The sequence below is a fragment of the Notamacropus eugenii genome, chromosome 4 (genome assembly GCF_028372415.1).
Source record: "Notamacropus eugenii isolate mMacEug1 chromosome 4, mMacEug1.pri_v2, whole genome shotgun sequence".
Lineage (NCBI taxonomy): Eukaryota > Metazoa > Chordata > Mammalia > Diprotodontia > Macropodidae > Notamacropus > Notamacropus eugenii.
The window spans coordinates 95269223-95295526 of record NC_092875.1 but is presented as its reverse complement, the minus strand read 5'-3'; the positions used below and the strand labels follow the sequence as shown (position 1 = coordinate 95295526).

General features: G+C 37.9%; 1 protein-coding gene across 18 annotated transcripts in view; it reads right to left on the bottom strand.

Moving 5' to 3' along the window:
* Positions 1 to 26304, bottom strand: part of PTK2 (protein tyrosine kinase 2) — a 418748-nt gene that overhangs the window by 348847 nt on the left and 43597 nt on the right. For 12 of the 18 annotated variants that reach the window (XM_072602962.1, XM_072602979.1, XM_072602958.1 and 9 more), the window contains exons 2-3: positions 23649 to 23746; positions 8254 to 8353 (exon numbers count right to left, since the gene is read on the bottom strand). The gene's annotated coding sequence lies outside the window, so the exon portion shown is untranslated. Of the gene's footprint in view, positions 1 to 8253; positions 8354 to 23648; positions 23747 to 26304 lie in introns of those variants that run through there. The other 6 variants (XM_072602960.1, XM_072602970.1, XM_072602973.1 and 3 more) reach the window with 2 other exon arrangements.

Below are 26304 nucleotides of genomic sequence, written 5' to 3'. Positions count from 1 at the left end.
AGCACATTGGATGGAATGGAGAGGAGTTAAAATGAAGTTATGTGGAACATGCCTAGAAAAGTAGACTGGAACCAGATAATGAAGTGTTTTAGATGCCAGACAAGTTTTATCCTAGAGGGACTAGAGGGGAAAAAGAGTTTCCTGGGCAAGGGAGTGACACTGTCAAATCTATGATTTATGAGCATAACTTTAGCAGCTGCATAGAGGATGGAATGGAGAAGAGGAGGGGGATGGGGGGAAGAGGTTGATTAAGAGGCTATTGTAATAGTTCAGGCCAAAGAAATAAAGGCCAAAATCAGGGTAGCAGCCATGTGAATGAAGTGACGGTAATGAATCTGAGAGATGGTGGAGACAGAATCAGCAAGGCTTGGCATAGGATAGCCTTAACAGAAACAGGAAGATGGATTTAAAGGAAAGGTAGAGGAGTGAATAAGGGAAAGGCATAAGCATTTACATAACACCTACTATGTGTCAAGCACTGTACTATGCACTTTTCACAAATTATCTCATTTGATCTTCACAACAACCTGGGAAGTAGGTGCTATTATTATTCTCATTTTACATTTGAGGAAACTGAGGCAAACAGGTTAAGTGACTTGCCCAGGATCACACAGCCTGTAAATGTCTGAGGCTGAATTTAATTCAGGTCTTCCTTACTCCAGGTCCAGTACTCTACCCACTGCACCACCAGCCAGGAAAACATAATGAGCTCCATTTTAGATATGTTCAATTTAAGAAACACACAAGACATTCAATTGGAAACATCCAATAAATAGTGATGTAAGATAAGAGCTTAAAAGAGAGGCTAGGGATGAATACCTAGACCTGAGCATCATCTGCAGGGTAATGATAACTTAAACCATGGGAACTAAAGAGATCATGGCGAGGAAAAGTATATGGAGAGAAATGGATCCAGGACACAACCTTCACACAGGATGATATAGAAAAGGAGACAGAAAAGCATAGCAAATAAGTAGGGGAAAAATTCAACTCAATAAATATTGAGGGTATGACTGTGCTAGGCAATGGGGATAAAATAAAAAGAAAACCGACCTGAATTGCAGAAGAATATTTTGTGCAGGGAACATCAAATAGGCCACTGGGTCTGGCCTAAATATAAAGTGTCTGTAGAGCTGTAATATTATCAGACTTGCAAGAAAGGTTGGGACCAGATTGTAAAGAGCTTCCCACGCCAGTCAGAGGCATCAGGAAGCAGGACAGCAAGTTTCCCCTACAACTGCTCCAAAAAGATGTAGACAACACACCTGACTGAACTGTGATGTGGAAATTCAATGAGAAACCATCGTGATGTCAATTTTCTAGCTCAAGTAGGCACAGGGAGATAGGCAGAGAGGTTTCCGTTCAGACTCTGGAGACATGTCTATCCAGGAACAGCTGGGGGAAGCAACTATGTGCACCAAGACAGAAAGAGGTCCTTTCCCCATCCGCAAGCACCTCAACAGGAACAGGTGTCAAATGGAAGTTTTGTCACCCACTGTCCAGTTCCAGGTCACAGAACCTTGAAAGAGTGACAAGAGGACATGCTCCTGCACAGGGAGTAGTGCAAGGCCCTGGGCTGTGTACTGAGAGAGGAGCAGGTTCAGAAGGAAACAGCACAGACATGGCTCAGATAATGTCCCTATTCCAGGCTCTAGCTATCTGTCTTCTAGTATGGAGCCTACAGAGAAATAACGAAGGCAGGAATCCCACACCAAAGAAAGGTCTGAAGTTCTGCCACTCTGAACCAAGTTTCCTAGATGGCTAGTGTTGGCAGAGTTCAGCAGCAGTCTATTGTTGTTCAAACCCAAACCCAGGTCAGGAATTTGCAAAGCTCAGACCAGGGGTGGGGACAGCAATTTGACTTTACCCTGGTTCATACCATTTTGGAAACACTGAAAAGTTGCAGGTCCTGAGCCTGAGGTGTCCCTGAGATCCTGGAACAAAACAATGTTCAATATCCCCAAGAAAGCAGCAACAGGACAAGACAAGATATTCCCCACAGAAGTATGCCACAGCCTACCCTTAATATGAAGACCAAAATCAGGAAGAAGTTTGGAAAAAATACACAAAAAGAATCCCACCCTACAAAGCAATTATAGTGGCGGGGAAGCTCAAAACAAACCCAGAAAAAAAGAATGACTTCAAAACTCTAAGGCTTGCGGGGAGGGAAAAACACAGCAGGAACACAAATTCAGCTAGGATTCCTATAAGAGGAAGAATATAAGAAGCAAGAATTTTTAAAAGCTAAAAATTTTTTTGTCAATGAAATGAGAACTCTAGAGAAAAATGTTGAAAAAGAAATGGAAGTTAAGGAAGAAAGAATTGAAAATGGATTTAAAAGCTTTGGTACAAGAGGTAGGAAACCTTGCCCAAGCAAAAAAAATACCTGAAAATCAGAATAGAATAAATAAAAGCCAATGATTTCATGAATATCAAAAAATACTAAAACAAAGTGAAAAGACTGAAAAATAGAAGAAAATATAAAGTATTGTCTCCTAGCAAAAAATTACTGACTTGGAAAACAGATTGAGGAAAAAAAATTAAGAATCATTGGGCTACTGAATGTCATAACCTCAACAGGAGCCTAAACATCCTATGTCAAGAAATCTTAAAACTATCCAGATCCCTTAGAACTGGAGGAAAAAGTAGAAATGGAAAGAATCTATCAGTCACAGAAAGAAAGAAAAAAAGGAAAAGAAGGAAGGAAGAAAGGAAGGAAGGAAGGAAGGAAGGAAGGAAGGAAGGAAGGAAGGAAGGAAGGAAGGAAAAAAAAGGAAGAAAAAATGAAACAGAAACATAGTGGCCAAAATCTAGAGCTACCAGGTCCAAGTAAAAATCAGTCAGAAAGAAAAAATCTCAATACTGAAGATCACAGCCAGGATCAAATGCAATTCAGCAGAAACTGCTATAAAAGAGTGATGAGGCTAAAATACAATATTACAGAAGGCAAAGGTTATAAGCTTATTTCCAACATTAAGTTACCCAGTAAAACTGAATATAATCTTACAAGGGAAAAAAATGGATTTTTAAGGAAAGAGATAACTTTCAAGCATCCCTGGAAAAAAAGACCAGATCTGTGTAGATACTTTGAAGATCAAAGACAGGAGTTAAGAGAAACATAAAAAGGTAAACACAAACAATGATAAAGCACTAAACAAAGGTCAACTACTTACATTCTAATATGAAGAGGTAATGCATGTACCCACTGAACACTATCATCTTCAGGGGTCAAAGAGGTACTCCAGCTAGACTGAAGGTGTAAGAATGACTCTATTATATCTTGCCCATCTTCACAAAAGAATGGATAGAGAGCAGAAAAGGAATACATTTGGAAGAGGAGGGGGGAAGAAAAAGTAAAGTAAATTAGGGGAAATTATCTCACATACGCAGACCTCTATACAAAGAGGAAGGACTGGAGAGAACTGGTTAAAAGAAGGAATACAAACACATATACACACAAAGAGTTGGATAAAGAAATACATCTCACTCAAAAAGGAAATAGGGAGAGGGAGGAAAAAAAATAGTAAGGGGAGTGGGAGGAGGGAAAGGGATCAATTAGATATAGATTAAAGAAAGGATTAGTGCAAAACAAACTCTACAAAAATATACAAATGTACGAAAAAATGTACAAAAGTATTTATAGCTCTTTTGGAGATGGCAAATAATGGGAGATGCTCATGAATTGTGGAATAGCCGAAGAAGTTGTGGTACACTGTGGAATACTATTATGAAAAATTACGTAGGAAATGATGAAAGGGATGGCCTCAGAAAAATCTAGGATGACTTAAATGCAGTCAGGTGAACAGAACCAGGTGAACAATTTAAACAATGACAAAAATATGAAAAAGACAAGCAACTCTGAAAGAATTAGGAACTCTGATCAGCATAATCACCAACCACAACTTCAAAGGCTTAATGATAAAGAAACATGGCTAGCCACCTCCAGGAATAACTCAGAGTACATACAGAATGAGACATATTTTCTTGGACAAGGCCAATAAGGAAATGTGTTTTGTTTGGCTACACGTCTGTAATAGGCATTTTGTTTTCCTTTTGTTCTCAATGGAACAGAAGGAAAGAACTGGGAGGGAGAGAAGATAGTTTTTTGAAGATTTAAAATAATAATAGTAATAATGATGAAAAAAATGCCAAAGAGAATAAGGAGACACTGTTGCTTCTTGAAGAGGGCAGTGACATGATCAGACTTGCATTTTCAGAATATCTGTTTGTGGTGGCAAAGAGGATTAGAGAAGATACTAGAAACAAGGAGATCAGTTAGGAAATGTATCCACCAATATTTTGCTCTCCAGCAAAAGAGTCTAAAAAGTGGCTAGATATGCAGGAGGAAAACCAAGAAAAATCAGTGACAAGAAAACCCACACAAAAAAGGATATCCAAGAGGAGAAGATGGTCAATAATATAGAATATTGCAGGGATGTCAAAAAAGGGATGAAAACTAAGCAAAGACCATTCAATTTGCAATTAAGAAATCAGTAGTAAGTGAAGAAAGTTTCAGCTGAATAATAAGAACAGAAAGCAGAGATTGGAAAGTGTGCAAAAAAGTGGAAGCAATGAACACAGATGGATTTTTCTATGAATCTGTTGTGAAAAAGAGAGGCAATTTAGAATGATACTTGGGGTGTTTTTATTTTTTTAACAGGAAGACTTCAATAAGTTTTTATGTACCTTTTATGATCTATTCACATCTTCTCATCCTATGTGATGCCCTTTCAATGAGAATAAACATGGCATCAAGGTCAGCTACCACAGTGATGGTAAATTCTTCAACTTGAAAAGGTTACAAGCCAAGACCAAAGTAGAAGGGAGTGTTAAGTGCATGATTTTCTGTTTGCAGATGATTGTTCAATCATAGCAACTTCTGAAGCTGAGATGCAACAAAGTACAGATTGATTGTCTTCTGTTTGTGCTAATTTTGGCCTAACAACACCGAGAAAACACAGGTGCTCCATCAACCACCATCACACCATCCATACGTGGAACCATTGGTTACAGCAAATGAAGAAGTTTTAAATGCTGTGGATAAGTTCACTTACCTTGGTAGTGTACTTTCCAGGGATGTACACATTGATAATGAGGTAGATGCATGCATTGCCAGAGCTAGCTCAATGCTTGGGAGACTCTGAAGGAAAGTGTGGGAGAGAAGAGACTGACTACCAAACTGAAGGTCTACAGAGCCACTGTGCTGACCTCATTGTTGTATGCATGTGAAACCTGGATAGTTAACCATCACCATGCTAGGAAACTGAATCACTTCCATTTGAATTGTCTTAAGAAGACTCTGAAGATCACCTGGCAGGATAAGATACCAAACATTGAGGTCCTTTCTCAAACTAAACTGCCAAGCATTCAAATTCTGCTTCAGAGAAATCCAGTCCAGTGAGCTGGCCACGTTGTACAAATGCAAAACATACACATGCCAAAAAGAATATTTTACGGAGAACTCACACAGGGCAAGCATTCACATAGCAGTCAGAAGAAGCGATACAGGGACACTCTCAAGGTCTCTGTTAAGACCTGTGGAATTGATTATGTGATATGGGAGACAATGGCACAGGACTGCTCAGCATGGCGTGCCCACATCAGAGAAGGTGGTGTGTTCTATGAGTAAAGCAGAAGTGAAATAGCTCAAGAGAAACACAAGATGCACAAACTTAGAGAATCCACCTCAAATGTTCACATGTACTATTTGACCACAGGTCAGGTACAGCATTCCAATCTCGTACTGGTCTGATCAGCCAGACACACTAAAACTTGACTCTAACAGTGATATCATTTTGATCTTCTTTGAAAATGAAGGACAATAATCAGCCTACAATAAATACAAATAAAATAAAGTCCTACGATAAATCTTCCTAAGATCTCCTTAATACATTCAAAGTCTTCCTTAAGTTCTTTTTACATTTCATGAATACCAGTAGAAGACTCGGGCTAGTCATCTATTATCCATAATTTTCACATGTCTAACCTTTTCCAATCATGTATTTTTCAGCAATATCTTTTATGCCACTTCTTGCACATAAGTCCTCATTGGTAATCTGCTACAGTCTATTTACACCTATCATACATTTCTCCATTGCCCTCTGGGTCACCCAAAATTGTGTTTCCTCAGAGAAGTTAATATTCTATGACTCCCAGATTCACCAGAAGAATTTTTGGTAAGAAGAATGAGAATCTAGGATCTTTTTTGAAGTAGTGAATACTGCCAAATGCGTAAACTCCCTTTGCCAATGCAGATTAGACACTAGTCTATTACAGTCTTAGATGGTTGCTGGGAAGTCTCAGCAGTCAAGTTTATGCTGTGAATAGAAGGCTTGACCTTGGAATTAGGAAGGCTTGGGTTCATACTATATTTGAAACATAATATCCATCATTCCACACTGCCTTTCCATAAGAAACTCATGTTTTGTTTGGTTTTGTTTTTAAGCCAATGTGATGGGTTAATGGAGTACACTGAGCCATGCCCCTAATGCTTTCTAGCTTTCTTATTCCTTCCTTATAGGAACAATACACTTCAGAGGGAAAGTACCAACAATAAGGGAAAAGAGACAACCAGGAAAGGCTTCTGAACCTCAATTTCATCTGTACTGGACAAAGGATAGCTGAACACAGAAACCAAGAGTCTGGTATAAATAAAAGTAAAATTCAACGGGCTAACAGACAAGAACAGGAAATAGGAGAAAAGGATTTTAAAAAGAGGGTACAATAAGGGAAAAATTAATAAAAGCAAAATAAACTCCAACTTTGGAGGGCGGATCATGAATGGGAAAAATGTTAAAAAAAAAAAAAAGGGGGGTAAAAAACCTGTGACCACGGTCAGAGAACAAGGGTAAAAAAAGAGGGACAGTGAAGGGAAAACAGATTACTTAGTAGGACTGAACACACTATCTCTCACTATCTTCTTCTTTTGAGAGGGAAAGGAATAGGGAAAATTTAAGAGGACAGGATGGAGGTAAAATGTAATTAATAATTCTGACTATGAACACAAATGGAGATGCAGTCACTTATAAAATAGAAAAGGATTAGAAAATAAAATCCAACAACATGCTGTTTACTAGAAACACACTTAAAACAAAGATCTACAGAGAGAAAAAATTAGAGCTGGAAAATAACAGATTATATTTCAAGTAAACTTTAAAAAAAGAAACAGCAGTAGCAATTGTATCAAAATTGGGAATAATAAAAATATATGATTAAAAGATAAAATGGAAACTACATTATGCTTAAAGGTACCAGAAACAACAAACTGATGCCAATACTTAATGTCTATAGAACAAATGACATAACACCTAAATGTAACTATGTTGAAGGAACTATATTATTTTTTATATAATATGTCCTAGATTCATCCCTTCCTTTCAATACTCACCACCATTCAGAACTTTTTTCTATATCATACACCTGTATTAACTGCAAGTCTTTCTAATACATCTCTTTCAATTCAATTCAGCTAGTGTTAACTGAATGCCTATGTACCTAGTATGCTGGGAAAATACAAGAGAAGTACAGAGAGAATTTCTCAAGTAGCAAAGAATCTGTTAAACATTACAAGTGAAAGATCCTTTGTACACCATCTCTACCTCCCCTTGTATCTCAAAGCCAGTCCTCACTACAGCAAGGCTGGTCTAATAACAAGACTGTCCCAAATCAAGTATATCATCTGGTAATGAGAACAAAAAAAATAATCAGTAACATATTTTTAACATTTCCTTAGTTCTCCTCTACTTATCAGACAGTTTCCTATACTCCCCTGTCTCTATAACCTTCACTGTTACTGGCTATTATTACTCCCTCCTCAGATCAATCTCTCTCCTACTTCTATAGGTACATGCTCTCCAACTCCCTTGCTCCCTCTTATCCTAATCTAGCCCAAGGCTCTCAGGTCTTTTTCTGTCTCTCCATCCCATTTTAGACCACATACTCAATCCCAAAAGCACTGAAAGGACTGAGTTCATTTAAAACCTCTTGAAAAGTCCCAAGGCTCAGTGACTCAGAAAAAGTTAGAGAAGACAAGTTTATCAAATTTTCAGATGAACTAGGGATACATTTATGAGCTGCTGCATTGTGATGGAAAACAACTGTGAAAGGCTTAAGAAGTAAGATCTAGCTATAGCTCCAGAAAAGTGAAGATGCAATGCTTCTGGTGGGCCTGTAGGTGGCGCAATGAATAAAGTACCAGACCTGGAGTCAGGAGGACACATCCTCCTGAGTTCAAATCTGGCCTCAGGCACTTACCAACTGTGTGACCCTGGGCAAGTCACTTAATCCTGTTTGCCTCAGTTTCCTCAACTGTCAAATGAGCTGGAGAAGGAAATGGCAAAGCACTCCAGTGTCTCTGCAAAGAAAACCCCAAATGGGGTCACAAAGAATCAGACACAACTAAAACAACTGAATATCAACAGATTCCCACCTCTAGAAGTATTGAGCATATCTTCCAGCACAGGCAATCTATGGGACTGACGTGATACTTAAAACGAAAAAAATGAACGTCAATACTTTTTTTTAAATTAACTGGAGACCAGGGGACAGAAAAGCAGGGCAGTGTTGAAACTATAATGCTAAAGTTCAAATATAGATCATGTTCCAAAAGTCTTATTGCACTTTTAAGTTTTAACAGCACAAAAATGCACTAAAATTTTTGAGATATTCTGTATTTTTTTTAAAAGCTATGAAAAGAAAGTTCTTGGCTTCATATATAGTCCTCCTTCTGTTCCCTTTATACAGAAATATTCATGTTTGATATTTGTCAAGTTCTTAATAATAAAAAGGACTATTCAAATAAATTCTTAGATGGCATGAGGTTAGTTATACTATAATGGTTAACAGATTAAAATTCCAAAGAATGACAAGCTGAAAAGATGGATCAAATTTAATAATAAATAATAATTTAACTTAATAATAAATAAAATTATACTTATTTTAAACAAACCAACTGTTTAAGTTAGTATGGTGAAGATATGGCTAGATAACAGATCATATGAAAAAGATGCAATAATTTTAGTGAACTCTGAATTCAATGAGTGAAAGAATGATGGCAAAAAGGTAATATTAATAGAAGCATAATACCCATAATGGAGCAGGATATTATGGGGGAGAGGGAAGAGAAGGAAGAGAGAGAGAGAGAGCATGCGCTAGCTTCCAAGTAAGGAAGACTGGGGTTCAACCACATCTCTGACACATACAAGACACAACTTCTCAGTGCCCCATGCTGCACTCTAAAACTAAAAATTGCAATACAATTGCCTAGATGCATCAGTGAAGGGAGTTTCCTCACATGTCTGTCCCCTCCCCAAATGTCCAGAATGAGGCAATGACAGTGCATATACCCTGCAGAAGGCCTTGATTTGAACAATGGGAGTACCAGCACAACAAGAGGAGTGGATGGGAAATAAGCTCATGTTCCTGTAAAACGGAAACCTATGGGGCATCTTCCAGCAAAAGCCCAGAGGTCTTCTAAGTGCCCATGGAGGGCAGCCCCCTTTTATGCAAACCATAAATTCCTAAGCAATTGCAGATACAAGAGTGCACCTGGTCAGGTTCAGGACACGACTGGTTAGTCAGATATTGCATCTAATTCCCCAGACCAAAGTCAGAGTGGAAGCCAAGTGTCTGTTTTCTTCAACCTGTCTTTCCCTATTAAATCTTCTAGAAAATCCTCTACCTCCTACACAGCATCAGAGGATAAACTGGCCCTTCTCCCTGCCAAGTTTTCATCCCCATTACTATTACTACTGATGACATCCTCTCCCCATCATCTTGTTAGCTCTTTGAGCTCTTCCTTTTTCAAGGAAGTTTTTTTCTTGAGTCCCTTTTTTGAACCTTGACGGTTCTGCTGCTTTTTATCCCAGTCACCTGAGCTAGGTGTTGGGGAGAGAAAGGGAAAAACAGGGCCCCATTCTCAAGAAGTTCATGTTCTAATAAGGGAAACAAGGTGTAATAACAAAGGCCTCCTGAAGAAAGTAGGGCTTCAGCTCAGCCTTTAAGCAAACCAATTAGCAAACTTTAAGCTAATGAGCAGAGGAGAGGAGAAAGGGCGTTGTGGGACTGGTGCAGAAGTCAGAACGATGGCACAGGAGACAGGAGATGGTGTGTCCCATGCACAGTCAACAAAAAGAGCTGGATTATAGAGTGTGGGATAAAGAATAACAACTAGAAAGGAAGGAAAGGGACAAGTTGTAAAGGGTTGTAAATATGAAATGAAAAGAGAATTTCATACTGTATATTGGAGTAACAAGAAATAACCAAAATTTATTGAGTGGGAAGTAGGTTGAAGTATGTGACACCGTCAAATCTAAACTTGAGGAAAATCATCTTGGCACCAGCATGGAGGATGCTTGTAGTGAAGAGATCTGAGGCAGGGACACCAACGAGCAAACTAGTGCAATAATCTAAGCAAGAGATGATGACGGCTAGTACTAAAGTTGGGGTTACATGAGTGGTGAAAAAGTATGTATTTGAGAAATGTTGTCACTACAGAATATCAACATTTTGACAACAGATTGGATAATATGGAGCGATACAGTCAACTAGCATTTATTACGTGCCTACTATGTGCCAGAATTGTGGTAAGCACTAGAGACACAAAGAAAAGTAAAAGACAGATCCTGCTTGCAAAGAATTCACAGGCTTACGGGGTAGACAATATGCAAACAGCTACATAAAAACAAGATATAGATAGATAGATAGATAGATAGATAGATAGATAGATAGATAGATAGATAGATAGATAGATATACACACACACATTAATTAGAAATTGGAAATAATCAACAAAGGGAAGGTTCTAACATCAAGAGGAATCTAGAAAGGCTTTCTGCAGAAGATGGTACTTCAGCAAGAACCTGAAAGAAGCCAGAGAAGCTAAGAGGTGTAGATAAGCAGGGAAAGGGTTCCAAGAATGGGGGACAACCAGTGAAAATACTAAGAGAGAAGAATTGAGAATGGCATCAAGCTTGAGATCATAGGTGACTGAGAGAACGAGGTTGGTTTTGACAATAATAGAAATAAGCACACAAACACAAACAAGAAGGGAATGGGGAGAGCAGCTAAGAGTTAAACCTCACTCTCATCTAAATTGGGTAAAGGAGGGAAGAATACACACACAGTAGTAGGGTACAGAAACACATTTCACTCCACATGGAAATAGCAGGGAAAGAAGAGAAGAGGAAAAGAAGAATTAGAGGAAGGGTAGATTAAGAGAGGGAGTAATCCTAAACAAACTTTAATTAAAGCTATACAAAGTTGTGTAGCTCTTTTCAAGGTGGCAGAGAATGGGAATCTGAGGAGGTGCCCCATAAATTGGGGAATGGCTGAACAAGTTATGGAATACAAATGTGACAAAATACTTCCATAGGTTCAAATAGCAAATCTATGTAGGTGATTCCCAGAACAAGATATCCAGCCCAAATCTCTCCCCTGAACTCCAGTTCTGTGCCATCAAATGCCTTTTGGATATCTCTAACTAGATGTCTATTAGACACCTCAAACTCAATAGGTCCAACCAGCAAAATTCTGAGCTAAAAATTAAGAAGTGGTAGGACACTGGAAATTGTTGGTCTTTTCTCAGTTAAACCAGTATGACCAAAAAATTCATCACCTAGTAGCCAACCTACTCTGTAGTTAGCTAATCTGATCCTTGAAAAACAGATTGAATTTGCTGTTGGGACCATATACTCAGAGCCTCCAGTAAAAAAGAACCCGATAGAGTTGAGGTTATAACAATAAAGGCTTTGAGTACTAAGGGAAACCTCAACACCATGATGAGGCATTGCCATATGACTCTTGTGGAGGACATATACCATAGGCACTTCAACATCAATATATCCAAAATAACTCATTATCTTTCCCCATCATGAGAACCCATGTCCTAATTTCCCTGTATCTATTGAAGGCATCAGCATTCTTCCAGTTGCATAAATTCTTAATCCTGAAGTCATCCTTAATTCTTTCCTTTCCTTGATGCTCCCATTCACAATCAGTTACCAAGTCAAGTCCACCTACACAAAATCTCGTTTATTAATCCCATACCCTTCTCTCCATATATACTCCCCTGGTTCAGGTCATTATCATAGGATCATACAAAGATTTTAGAGTTAGAAGAGTAGAGTAGGCTAAAAGTGACTAGTCTGATCTCCTCATTCCACTGAAAAGAATGGGAACTTATCTCTCATTTCGAATGATGTAAACACCTTCTGATTGGTTTTCCTGCTTCAAGTCTTTTCCCTCTCCATTCCAGTGTTCCATACAGCTGTCAAACTGTTGTTCCTAAGGCACAGATCTCAATATGGTACCTTCTAGGATAAACTACAAACTCTTCTGACCCTCACATTCTCATTTCTGCCAAACAAAATAGCTTGTTGTTCCTCATACACGACATTCCATCTCCTGACTCTGTGCCTTGCAAAAATTACACACACCACCAGCACCATCCCTGATGCCTGGAATGGTCTCCCTTCTCACCTCCCTATTAGAATCTCCAGCTTTCTTTAATACTTAGTTCAGATGCTACCTCCTCTACATGCCCTTTCATGATCCTGGTAATCTACCAAATCATAAGCACTACTCCTGGCAGAAATAATAATAACAACAACAACTAAAGCTACGATTTGGCCTCTATGTAATAAAAAATTGCAGGTGATATAAAAAAGATAATAAAAATTTAGGATAAATAAGTCTATGATCTCATATAGATTGAATTTACTTATCTACATACATGCCAAACTCACTTTTCCCCCAGTCATAAAGAGACTGTTTGATGTATGTCTTTGTATCACAAATACCTCGTACTATACCTTACACATAACATCTGGGCAGCTAGGTGGTGCAGTGGATAGAGCACCAGTGCATGTGTCAGGAGGACCTGAGTTCAAATCTCCCCTCAGACACTTGACACTCACTAGTTGGGTGACCTTGGGCAAGTCACTTAACTCCAACTGCCTCATCCTGGATCATCTCTAGTCATCCTGATGAATATCTGGTCACTGGATTCAGATGACTCTGGAGGAGAAGTGACGCTGGTGACCTGCACAGCCCTCCCTCCCTCAAAACAAAGTTAAGTGCAAGTCATGTCATCATTTCTCTGATGGCTGGGTCTTCTTCAACAACGAAGGACTAACACATACAGAACACTCACTTACTTAATACCAGTTGAATTTAATTTAAATTACTCCAATCTCTTCACTAAGAAAAGCACTTTTAATCCCAGGGATTGGGGGGAACAAAATTCAGAGTTAAAAATTAAGAAGTGGTAGGACACTGGGAAATTTTAGTCTTTTCTCAGTTAAACCATTTGAATTTCTAATGATTTAGGAAAACAGGAGATCTGATGTGCCTTCCTTAAATCTGACCTAATTACAAGAGTAACAACAAGGAGAAAATACTCAAAATAAAAAAATGAACCCTATGAAAAAGAGGCACACTAATGCCCTGTTCATGAGGTTAAAAACTGGTCCAGCCCTCCTGGAAAGCAGCTTGGAATTATGCCCATAAAATTATCACGCTGTACACACCCTCTGACACAGATATCACTAGAAAGCCTATGCTTCAAAGAGATGAATGAGAGTAAGAACCCATCTGTACTAAAATATTTATAGCAACTCTTTCATGGTGGCAAAGACCCGAAAACTGAAGAAATGCCTGTCAGCTGGGAAATGACCGAACAAATCACAGCATATGAATGTGATGGAACACTGCTGTGTTACATGGATGAGAGAGGCAATTTCGGAGAAACCTGGGAAAACCTGCATGGACTGATATACAGTGAAGGAAGAAAAACCAGGAGAAGAATTTATACAGTCATAACCACATTGTAAAGACAATCAATGCTGAAAAACTTAGAAATTTTTATCGATGCAGTGACCAACCACAACACCAGAGGACTGAGGACAGGCGGGAGGTGGGTATCTACTGATTTTAATTTAACATTTCATGTGGATCACTAGGCAGATTATTTAGCCATCGTTCTCAAAAAATTATGAAACTAAACTTTCTCTATTTGTTTCTGAAGAAAATTCATTTAAAAAGCTATCATGAGAAAGTTACGGTCTTCATGTGAACCAAGAACGCAGATGACTGAGTTCCATTACAAGCTGTCGCCTGATAAAATAAGAGGGCAGTTGGGTTTTTGGTTTTTTTTTTTCAGATGGAGATCTCTTTGGCTTTCATAAATCTAAGATGCTATAAACAGGACTTGATTATACTAAAAGAACTAACAAAAATCAGTGTTAGCAATTCAGTAGGTGGCACTGTTTCCTCTCAAAGAAAATTCTATCCTTCTTTTTCATGTGCTGTTTATGGGTTTGCTGTCCTGAGCAGAAGAATACTCCAGGGATCAGGAATTTCATTAATATGACTATTTCTCCACATTTCAGTGTCTGCCTTCATGATATGCTGCAGCTAAAAAAATAAAACAAAAGCCTTTTCTGGTTGGGAAGCCCTTTTTCTTGGCTGCTGAGGAAGGAGAGCTGCAGTACATCCTAAACAGTCGGTGTTTCCACAAGGTTGGTATCTAGCTGGTGTATCTACAAGGGTTAAATCCCTAGATGATAATTTCTCCAGCTTCCAAAATGAGTTCATCAAAATTAAGACAGTCATTTTGTATCTGATTTCTAGTCACAAGCTTTTCTGAACTTAGCCAGGCAGGTCCACAGATGATGATAATAGCAGCTTATATTTATATAGCGCTATAAGGTTGGCAATAATTTTATGACTTTATGACACAGGGTTTAAATATATTAGTTTACCCCTTTTTGCAAATAAGGAAATTATTGGTCAGAAAGGTTAAGTGACTTAATCCCAATGTCACACATATCAGGGCTGCACTCAAAGCCTTTCAAGCTTTAAGACTTGCCAGAGTCTCTAATCCACTGGCATAACTTTAAAGAAAATAGTCACTTTTATGCCATTTTGAGTCAGAAGAGAGGAATTTATTGGAAGAATCATAAAATCTTAAAATCATGGCACTTTAGCATTAGAAGGAACTTTTGAGATCACATAATACAATTCTTTCAATAAAAGTTGAGTGAATAAATTATACTGTCACCATTCATTAAAGTCTAAAAAACAAGATGTGATGTGGCTACACAAATAAGAATTTAGCCTGGGATGGTTTAAGTACCTCCAAATTATGACCCTCAAACTACAATTTATATGTCTTTTTAAATGTCTTGATGACCTCTGACTTAGTCATGAAAAAAAAAAGAATCTATTCAGTATGCAGCTTAAAGCAATAAATGCCATTCTAATTCAACTCAACAAGCATTTATTAAGAGCTTACTCTGTGATTTTTGCCCCCTTTCTGATATGGTCCTGTGATGTCACTGGTGCAGTGAACCAGCTCCCTATAAAGAAACTACTTTTATCAATGTATATAGCCTGTATTCTTTCCAACCTCACCAAGGTTCAATGACTTGTCCAGGGTCACCAGGATGGCATATATCAGAGACCTGAAAACAGGTCTTCCTAACTTTCAATCAGCATTCTATCAGACAGACTGCTGCTCATTAATAAGATTACTCTGCCAGGAAAGAGTAAGCCGTATGGCATAGTGGACAGAGTGCTGAGCAGAAGTTTTGGCATTGCATGTCTCAACTCAATATAAAAAAGATCCTCGTAAAAACAAAAGCTACACCAAGTCAACCACTCATGTCAAGAATCATCTGTTAATGATTTATTATGTGCCAAGTTACATTGGGCTAACCTGGGATACAAAAAAAAGGGGGGTTAAGAACAAAAGATAGTCCTTGCTCTCAAAGAATTCACAATCTAAGGGGAAAGACAACAAGTAAACAGCTATGTACAAACAAAATAAACACAGGATAAATTGGAAATAATTTCCTAAGGAAGCCACTAGCATTGAGGGAACAAAAATCTACAGGATTAAGCAGTCCACACACACAGCATTTTAAAGATAAAATGCCTCACTTATTTTGTTTCCTACTACTAAACTGATAAGGTCACCATAGATGACATTTTTATGCATCTTAGAAAGATAGAAAACTAGCAAAAGGGAAAGTGGTTTGGAATAGTGATGGCATCTCTTTAGGGAGATGAAACTGTCACACAACAGGATGCTCTCGGTTTTATGACTCCAGATTAAAATTAAAAAAAAAAAAGAAAAGAAATCATGAGCTTAGAGTACTTCCTCTCTCTTTACAGTCTTTTGTAGAAGATTCTTACAGAAGGTGGGATTTTAGGTGAGACCAGAAAAATGCTAAGGAAGCCAGGAGTGAGGAAGAAGATGGAAAGAATTCCAGGCATGGGGTATAGGCAATGAAAATGAACAGTTCAGAGATGGAATGTAATGTGTAAGGAACAGCAAGGAGGGCAGTGTCACTGGATTGAAGAGGACATGGAGAGAAATAAGGTGCAAGATCAGAAAGGTTGAAAGGAGCCAGGTTATGAAGGTCTTTAAAAGTTAAACAGAGGATTTTATATTTGATTCTGAAGGTAATAGGAAGCTCCTGGAATTATTAAATATGGTCAGACGTATCGATTTAACAACTGAGTAGAAGATGGACTGGAGTGGGGAAAGACTTGAGGCAAGAAGTCCAAGTAGAAGACTACTGCAATAGTCAAGGTGTATCCAAGAGATATTACAAAGGTAGAAACAACAGGACTTGGTAGTTGTGGGATAAGAGAGAGTGAAGAATCAAGAATGATACTTAGTTTGTGAACCTTGGTAACATGGAGGATGGTGGTATTCTCAACAACAAGAGTGAAATTTGAAAAAGAGGAAGGTTCTGAAGGAAATAGGATGAGTTTAGTTTTGGACATGTAGAATTTAATATGCATACAGGTCATCCAATTCAAGATGTCCAACAGGTAGTTGGAGATGTGAAAATAAAGGTCAGGAGAGCAGTTAGGGCTGGATTAGCAAATCTGAGAATCATTTGCACAGATGCAATTATTAAATTTCTTGGGGCTGAAGAGATCATCAAGCAAAACAGTACAGAGGAAGAAGAGGGCCCAGTACAGAGTCTTGGGGGACACCCATAGTTAGCAGGTATGACATAAATGAAGATCCTGCAAAGGAGGTGAGAGGTAGGACTCACGTGAGAGAGGTAGGAGCAAAACTAGGAAGAGTACTATCTAGAAAACCTCAGAGTAGAGAGTATCAAGAAATAGAGGGTGATTAACAATATAAAAAGCTACAGAGATGTCAAGAAGAATGAGGAATGAGCAACGGCCATTTAATTTGGCAATTAAGAAATCATTGGTAACTTTGGAGAGAGCAGTTTCTGGTTAAGAAGCCAGAATACAAAGTTAAGAAGAGAGTGAGAGGAAAGAAAGTGGAGGCACTGATTGAAGATGGGCTTTTCTCATAGAGCTCAGCTATAAAAAGCAGAATCATATAGCTAGTGGGATAGAAGACTTGAGCTAGTGATGCAAAAAGATCAAGTGAGGGTTTTTTATGAATGTGGGAAATATGGACATTTTTGTATACAGCAAAAGAAAGCCGATACAGAGGAAAACATTGAAGATTAGTAAAAGTACAGATGATAAAGATCTCTGCTGGAGAAGAAGAACGGTGTGGGATCACTTGTGCATGTACTGAGTATTGCTTTGGCAAGAAGAATGGTCTCCTCTTCATGAGAGACAAAGGTCAGGGGGAGGAGAAACAGAAGGCAGTTCGATGATGTGAAATGAGGAGAAGAGACAAGGGAGCTCTCTATGAATGACCTCAATTTTTTCAATAAAATATGAGGAAAGATTCTCAGCTAAGGGGACTGGAGGAAGGAGAATCATGGGTGATTTCAAGGGAGATGAAAGGGTTTGGAAAAGTCACTGTGGCAAGTGAGATAATTAAGTGAAAAGATGAAGTAAGTATAAAAGTAAAGTCTTGCCACAATGAGGGCCTAATTGAGATCATGTAACATAAATTTGTACTGGACAATATCAACATGCTTCATTCTGTAGCATGTGAATCGTAGTGAAGAAGGCAGATGGTGCCCCAAATAGAATGGTTTTATTTCAGTAGTAAGGATCCTATTAGCAGAAATGATAAAGGACTGTATGAATGATTACATCTTTGGGCTGCTGTTGAGGAGATGCCTGTAGATGCCAAACTGGTTCTAGCTCCCTTCTCTGAAGCTACAGAGAATGTCTTCTCCCTCTTCAACAATAACATTCAATTAAACATTTGAAAATTCAATCACAAATTCAATATTTATTAGGCATGTACTAAGTCAGTGTACTAGGAAAGATAGATACAAATACAAAACCTAATCACCCTCCGCCATCGATGAAGTTACGTTCTACACAGGAATAGGGAATACAAAATGCATGCAAGTAAATACAAAGCATATATAAAATACAAAACAATTTCAAGAGGAAAGAATGCTAATCATTCTGGGGAACATGGACAGGACCCCCTCTCTAGGAGATAACACTGGAGAGTGCTTTGAAAGTAGCTAGAGAGTCCAAAAGGCAGAGGAGAGACTGAAATGCATTCCAGATATGGCAACCACATGTACAGAAGCTCAAAGGTAGAAGATGGAATATCATGCACAGGGAGAAGCTGAAAGGCCCATAAAAGAGAATAATATGAAGTTAGGCTGGAAAGGCAGATGGGACTCGTGCTATGGAACTTTAAATACAAGGCCAATGATAACTCTATTTTTTCCCCAGAGGTGATAAGGAGCTACTGAAGATTTCAGGGAGTGGTGGCACTAGAGCAAGACAACAACTTGGTCACACTGTTTTAAAATTCTTGCAGAAAGGGTAGAGAGAGATGTAGGCTAAATGATAGTATAACTAAATAGAAACCTAACTCAAAGATTGGTTTCTAATGGTTCTGCATTAACATATTAGTACAAATCCAGTGGAATGGCCCAGGGACCTGTGCTGGAAACTGTGCTATTAAATATTTTTATCATTACTCGAATAAATGCCCAGATGGCACATTTATCAAATATGCGGCTGACACAGAGCCAGGAAGTAACACAATGGATGACAGATTCAAGATCCAAAAAGACTATGACAGGCTAGAAAACTGTGCTAAAAAAGGTAGAATTTAAAAGGGATAAATTTAAGTCTTATACTTGGGTAAAAGAAATAGACTTGAAAATAAAATGCAGAAAGCCTCACCAGAAAGCAGTCCATAAAGAAAAAGACTAGAGAACAAAAGGTTTAATAGTACACAGGTTCAATGAGTCAGCAATGGGATATGGCAGCCAAAAAAACCAAACCCAAACCCAACAACTACTAATATAATCTTACTATATTAAGATAAATATAAATTCCAGGGAAAGGGAACTGATAGTCCCACTATACTCTGCCCTAATCAGACTACCTCTGGAGCATTTTGTCTAGTTTAGGGCATCACATTTTCTCCCCAATTATGGTTATTCTCTTATCCCCTTTTAAACAGCCAATATCCCTTATAAGAAATGAAAGAGAGGGGGAAAATAGTTCAGCAAAACTAACCAATATATCAAAAAAGTCAGACAAGACATCCAGAGTTCCAAACCCAATAAGGATCTGGATTGAGAAAAGGTCACTGGATTTTGCAATTCAAGTTCTTTGGTAACTTTGGAGAGATACTTTTCAGTTGAATTATAAGGTCATTAAATAGATTACAAAGGGTTGAAAAGTGAAAGGAGAAAAAGTGGAACCTTCTGCTCCTGCCCCCTTCTTCGCCCTGGGACTTTCCTAAGACCTGTGTCTCATTCAGGTTTCACTCTTACTCCCAGGGCCTTCTTCTGGTCCTAATACCTCTAGGTTCTTTCTCTGCCCCAGGGGCCTTCTCCCAACTCCAGCAACCATGCTGCAAGGATGCTAAATATTTCTTTCAGATACTACAGCTTTCTGCCCCTTGACCTACCACCCCCCCACCATATCTCCATGTGCTCCTACATGCCGTGAGTCTGGGCCTCAAGGAAAGACTTTGAACAGCCTAATTACCTGATTCTCTCAGTAGACCTCTCTTGACTCCTTGATCAATGATAAGCATAACCCTTTCCCCACATACTCTGTGAACCTTCTGCACAAATCCTGTTCCTTATTCCCAACTTCAATCCTACATGCCCAGTTTCCCATCTAGATCTATCTTCCCATTAGGCCTTCTGAAGACACATATCGAAACCTGCTCCATAATTAACAAACTTAACCTTTTCCTTTCTTATTCTGTGCCAGAATAAGAGATCTGGCTCCTTCTGACCAGAGTGCTGGTCACCCTTTCTAGTACTAGACTAGTACTAGCACTTTCACTCATATCCCCAACTCACTGGTCATGGTGAGGGAGTTGGTATTCTCTTGTTCCCTTACTTCCAGCCAGACTCTAACAGCATAACTGCAGCTTTTCCTTCTTTGAGGTTCTCACTAATCAAATTTACTACCCAATAGAGACCCTGTGGACCCTATCTCCAGGATGTTCCCTATCCTTCCTCAATGAGTTCACTGAATGGCTCACAGTCTTTCCATCTACCTCAACACCTGCCCTCACAGTAGGGAACTTCAACATATATATATTAATGCTACCTCCACCAATGTAACTTTTCCTTTCTACTATTTTCAATCTACTCAATTCCTATGACCTGTTTCTCCACTCTACCTTAGCTACACACACACACACACACACACACACACACACACACACACACACACAGGTTATCCCTTGATCTTGCTATCACTCACAAGTGTTCCAATAACAAGAACTCTTAAATAATTTTATCTGAACATAATCTTTTATCATTCTAATTTTCCTTTGACATTTCCTATAAACGCCAAACCCTATTCTTCATTCTCACCATGATCTTTAATCTCTCAAGCCCTCAGTTTTCCAGGTTATTATCCCTGAACTGGTTATCCTTCCCTATCCCAACCCCTTGGTGAGTCAGTTCAACTCTATACGATTTTCTACATTCAAGTCTCTTGCTCTAGTCTCCTATTATTTCACGCCTTGTCAAACCAAAATCTCTGATTACTCCAACTGTCTACCTCCTTCGTTTCTATTCCCATGTTGCTGAATTGAGCTAGAGGAAATCATGCTGACTATAACAGATTTATGTTACAAAATTTCAACTGAGCATTCATTATAGGGAAGGCAAACCTTTAATCAATTCTCTATTTCACCTACCGGAGCTATTCTAAACCTTTCATCCTTCTGGAAGCTTCCCACAACACACTTTCCTTCACCTTCTCAGCTAAAGACTTAACTTTATATTTACCAAAAAATTAGAGCCATTCACCAAACTCAACATGTCCAATACAGGATTCATCACCTTTCCCCAAAAATCTTTCCCACTTTCCAACTTTCCTAGCATGATCAAGGGTACCACCATCCTCCTAATCAGCCAGGCTCTTAAACTTGGTATCACTCTCAGTGGGTGACAATATGAAAAAAGTTATTAAAAAAAAAAACTACAAAGTATTCACATACACATGAAAGAATATTCCAAATCAAATCAAAACAAGTGTGAGGTTTCACCTCACCCCCTGCAAATTGGCAAAGACGACAAAAAGAGAAATAGTCAGGGGTTGTGGGATGACACACACTAATATGTTGTTAGTGGTTCCTGTGAAAAGTCACAACCATTTTGGAAAGCATATAGGAATTATGCAGATAAAGCAACTAAAATGGCTATAACCTGTGAACTACAGACTTCATACTCCACCACTGGGTTCATACCCAAGGAAGTCATTGATAAGAAGAAACTCTTCATATATACTAAAATATTTATAGCAGCACTTTCATGATAGCAAAGAAGTGGAAACAAAAGAGATGATCATCACCCGAGAAACGATTAAACAAACTGTGGTACATAAATGTATCGGAGTGTTCTTGTGCTGTAAGAAATTACGTATGTGACAAATCAGAGAAGGAAAACCTACATGAAATGATGCACACCAAAGTAAACACAGCCCAGAAAACAATATACACAACAGCAACAACAATGGAAATGGAAAAGACAAACATACACAAAAAAGTGAATGTAGCAAAGTTATAAAGATCAAGTATAAGTAGAATGAAAAAAATATGAGAAGATTCCCCCAACCCACCCCTTCATGAAGGTGTAAAGTTCACAGGCATTGCACATTGCATGTTTTCAGAATGGTTCAATACCTTGATTGTACAGAACTTTTCCCCTTCATTGGTTTTCAATTGTTTAGAAAGCATACTATTTTTTTATATGGGATGGCTCTCAGGGAGGTGGGGAGAGAAACTTAGGGAAACTATGATGATGTAAAAAATGACATCAGTAAGAACATTTTTTTTTAAAAGAAAATTTTCACCTCAATGCTCCACAAGAATCTCAAATTTGAGATCTGTAAAAGTCATTCAATATCCTTCTTCCCAAACCCATCTTAACCTTCCAAACTTGAGAATACCTCCACCCTTTCAATAACTCAGGGTCAGTACTTCAGAACTGTCCTCACCTCTTTACTGTCCTTCACTCCCCCTCCCCACATACAATTGGCTCCCCAATCAAATCACTTCTACCACACTTACACTACAATCTATTTCAAGTGTTCTCTGTTCTCTAATCACACAGTTCAGATCTTCACCACCTCTCACCTAACTAGAGTAATAGCCTACTAATAGAACTCAATACTGTTTGTTTCTTCTGCTCTTTTGGCCAAAAAATACTCCTAAATCATCAGATTCACACCATGCCATTCCCTTTTTTCAGAAACAATGACTGCAATGCAACCTTACTTGTCAGAACACGTGAAGAATATTTGATAGGATATTTAAATAGCTACTTGCTCTAGCAAATTGATTTATTCTAATACCACAAATCACAAAACTTGCTGAATGATTTTTATGTCAACTAATATTCTACTGAGGTGTTTTTTAAGGGTTACCTATAGACTTATTAATAGGATTAATTAAATTTGAAACTGTTTATTCATCCAGGTGACAGCAAAATTGGTGTCAGCTTATACACGTACAGCTTTAAACAGTGTGTCATAGCTATAGAATCCTAGGAAGGAGCAGGAGTCAGCTAGTCTTACAGTAACTGGACTGGCCTCTTTTGAGTGAAAGCAGGTGTGTGACTTGCAAAGAAAAAAGCCACAAATAGTGGCAAGCTGTACAGAGAGCTATTGTGGCTGCAAACTGTAGGAGTGTCTTTGTAGGCCTGTGTAGTGGAAGGGGCAGAATCTCCATCTGTACACTTGGAGTAGCTCTACTTTTAAATAATGTTTATTAGGCACCAAAGATAAGGATCTTGTAGGTGAAGTATATCTGATTTAGCAAGGTATTTGACAGCTTCATATTTATGGACAATGTAAAATAGTATAGACTAGTTAATGGCACACCTAGGCAGAATCATAGATGGCTGAATAACTATATCCAACAAGTGTTAATAAATGGATTGATGTTAACCTGGATGGAGATCTCTAATGAAATGCTAAAGGGTTTTGGCATTGGCTTTATCAGAGGCAGTATATTTATTAGTGAATTCATAAACACATTAAGTTACTGGGTTTGAATCAAAGAGATCTCAATTAAGGATATCTAAAGTAGGTACTGTTATTGTTAGCAGCACAAGATTATTTGCCCTCTGTCACTAAACCTGTTAAGGTATAAATCCTACAAATGCTCTTCAATTTTTTTGATGCTACTATATCCCTAGGATTAACAGAAAATGACGAGAAAGTACTCTATCTGGAATAAGTATACTCACAGAGACAAGTCACAACAGGATCGCTGTGGTCAAGGACAAAAATGATTTTAAAAATCTCCTAGTTTCTTTTATTCTTTTCCATAGCAGCCTGTCAGAACCTGCCAAGAAAAGAGTATAGGTATATTATAGGCATATTAGTAAAAACAACCTTTCAAATAAATTTGAAAATATTTCAAGTTCTATTATATTTAACCCCTTGCTTAAACTTATTATTTGATAGGTGCAGCAAGCACACGCATTTTGTGTGCTGTTAACAGGCACTATGTAGAGAACAGCAGAAAAGAACCATCTTTGACTTCCAAAAGAGGTTGCAGTCTTGTTGGAAGTATAGAATACACACATGGAACAACTGAAGGTTACTCTTAAATGTCAACATATCAACAAATGCCAACCAATACAGGAGAAAGTGACAGCACTCAGGGAGTAATCAGGTGAGCTGCCATGGAATGCTTTCTTAAAAGAAGTCAATCTAGAAAATGCAGGTGAAAGTGAGAGCTATAGAAAAACAAGAAGAGGAACAAACACAGAAGCAAAAGGAAGTCATGAGTCAAGAAAATTAGCTGAATCTATAGATCAAGATGTTTACTTTGGAAGAGAGATGTACACTGGAATTAGATGAGTAAGGGCCTTGAAAAACAAATAAAAAAATTTGGGGAGACACTCCCATCTTATGTGACCAAGAGAACAGTAGAAAAAAACAAAGCAGTCAAGAAGATCAAATGAAAATGAAAAGAGTACAACCGAGAAAAGACTATTTTATCTAAAAATCATACCAAAAAGCAAGATATTATACCTAAAAAGAAATGGAAGTAAAGAATATAAATTCAAAAGCCTTATCCAATCTCATGTGGAGTACAGCGTTCAGTTATGAGCACAGCTTAATAAGAATACTGGTAAGCCAGAAAGTATCACATCCTCAAGCTTATTTTCTTTTTTTAAAAAGATTTATTTTTATTAAAGCCTTTAGTTTTTGCATCACATTTATTCCTAAATATATACTCTCTCTCACCCCCACTTCTTTGACCTAATGAGCCATCCCTTCTAATAAAGATTTTTAAAAAGCAGTGAGGGGAGAGTAGTTCAGCAAAAACAGTGAACACACTGATCATGCTTGACAATATTTGTAATATTCTATACTCATAGAAAACTACCACCTCCACTTTGCAAATAAGGGAGGAAAATTCCAGTTCATTTTCTCACCAATATTTTCAGTCCTCAGGATAAGGTTCAATTTTGCTAAAGAAGAATAGGCTATGACATAATTACCCTCTCCCACACCCACTATTCCCACCATACCAATTATAATAAATTTCAGAGCTAATAATGAACCATGTTTGCTCATAAGACGGAATGGAAAATCCTGTCTTTGGCACTACAAATTTCAAGTAATACATCAGTTTATGACTGAGGTATGTTTTTACAAGTGTAGAATGTTTCCTCCGATTGGTCTTTGAGAACAAATGAAAAAGATGAGAGTCTATTGCCCTGTATTCCCCATCTATAGAATGAAGTAATATAAAGAGGTATAGCAAACAAAATTGAATAATTCGGCATTTAAGATCTTTTAACTGACCTAGCTGAAAAATGCCCTAAACTCCTAAATGGACCAAGAAACCAAAAACTATATTAGTTTCAATTTTTTCCTTACAAAATTTAGCCAATATAAATCAATCACCCTAATAATTACCATATCAGTAGATTTAGAAGCCACTTAAGTCAGACAATACCTAATCTCCTGGATCAAGCAGGATAAAGTAGTCAAAGGCTTTTAGAACATAAACTCACTTGCAATATTTTATGGAGGAGGATAGTACAATGTTATAGCAATATCAACTCATAAAACATGAAGCAGTGGGGAAAAAAACATTTAAAAGAAAGCCTGGTGAGTGACCCAACTAAGCAAAGTCATACAGAGGATTTTTAAAAGAAAACTGGGAAGACAACAAAGAGGGAAAAAATGGAAATTACCTATTAGGATTTTTATAACAAACTCTTTTCATCACCAATGCAAAGAGAGCCAACATATTTAGATTCCAATAGCACAATCTCAGAAGTGGTGCCTGAGGCAGGAGAAATGACACTGAAAAAAATGCAGACCAAGACCAGACCAAATTCATAGAGATCAGTGCTGCAAGTGACAATTTTGAATATGCTGAAGAATTAATTGTTGAGTTATCTGAAGGAGGAGCACTTTAATGAAAGAGTAAGGGAAAAACTTTACCTCAGACTTATTACCTTTAAAAAAGCACCCTAAGGAGTATCAATAATTACAAAAAACGTTTGCCTATTTTCCCACTTATATAATATTTTTAGCAAAATAATCTACCCATGATTCACTTGATGAAGGTATAAGGGAATAAGCAGACTTTCACAAACAGAACTCCACATTAGATCACATCTTTACAATCACACGAATGAAAAGTGTAAGGAATATAATGTCCCATTGTATTTACTGTTTGTTCACTTTTGTCTTTGCATCCCCAGTACTAAGCACAGTGCCTGGCACAAAATGAGCACTTAATAAACAATAGACCATTGGATTTAATCTAATAAAATAAAATTCAACAGGGATAAATGAAAAATCTTGCACTTTGATACAAATAAAAGATCAATTTCACACACACGAGAAGGAAAAGGCAAGGTTAGACAGTACTTC